This window comes from Eleutherodactylus coqui, chromosome 7, assembly GCF_035609145.1.
Source record: "Eleutherodactylus coqui strain aEleCoq1 chromosome 7, aEleCoq1.hap1, whole genome shotgun sequence".
NCBI lineage: Eukaryota > Metazoa > Chordata > Amphibia > Anura > Eleutherodactylidae > Eleutherodactylus > Eleutherodactylus coqui.
In genome coordinates this window covers 186,430,336-186,431,561 of record NC_089843.1, presented here as the reverse complement: position 1 = coordinate 186,431,561, position 1,226 = coordinate 186,430,336, and positions in this window count along the sequence as shown.

The window sequence follows — 1,226 nt, the reverse complement described above, 5'->3', positions numbered from 1 at the left end:
GTGTTATTTGTGGTGTTTGGTGTGGCTGATCTCCTATATAGAACTCAATCTAACAAACTATAATGGCATTAGGCGCTATAGCAAGAAAAACTTTGGAATGTGCTCTTTGTTCTCTCCGATTGGTTTAACCTGTTCCAAGCTGGTGACAAGTTCCCTTTACCCATTGAGTAATGAAAAATTGAGCACGTTTGTAATAAATTTGGCATTTTATTTGCTAGCACTTTTCAAAATTACTTGCTTCAGTTTGAGCGTTCAGCTGACACTTATTGAAGGTACATGGTCACTTTGGAGAGCAATTGTTGGTGGTCAATTAGTGTATATTACGGGGGGCTCGTTTTAAAGATAGTTCATGTGTAAATAGTTACAACCTTTCTGCAAATCTTAAGGCTGGGTTCACATGGGGTGTAATTGCCGCAAAATTTCAGTGCAGACTTTCTGCACGGAAATTCTGCCTGCGACTTTTTATCCTGGGATTAGCCAGCAAAGTGGATGAGATTTGCAAAAGTCACGGCCAAGCCATGCTGAAATTGACATGCTGGGCGAAATTCAAAGACGCGGCATGTCAATTTCTTCCCCATTTTCGCAGCGGCCTCTCTACGGGAAGGGATGACCGCAGTGGAATGCAGACGGCGAAGCCGCTCCAAAGCCCGTGGCGAAAGGACGCAGGTTTTGAAGCTGCATTTCTTCCACTTAAATCTCGCGGTATTTCCTTGTGGTCATTCTGCAAGATTTCCGTAGGATTTCAGTCCCGTGTGAACCCAGCGAAAGCTGCTTTCAGACGAGAGTATTTCTGCTCCATATTAGGTCCACGTTGAGGAGACCATAAAACAAAGCTAATGTAAATCTATAGGGCTAATCACATGGCCATAATTTTTATAGCCGTTTTCTGAAAATACTGCATGATCTTTTTTTGCTTATTTGCCTCTATATTGTATTCTTTTCTATTGGGCAAATGCAGATCAGTATTTGCCCAGCAGAAAATAATAAAAACATGGAGGCAAATACGGATGAAAAACTGATGACATATGGATGTAATTCCTTTTTTAAACATGTCCGTATTACAGAAGTGTTTTATTAGCGCATTTGAAACAAGCAGTAGGGTAGTGCCTGTGACACTGATTTACAATGTTCTATCTGCTGTGTAGATCTGTGCAGAAGATTTGGAGAAATTTACATTTTATTAGTAGCAGCCAGACACAGAATTATGGCTTATGTCCACGGGCAAG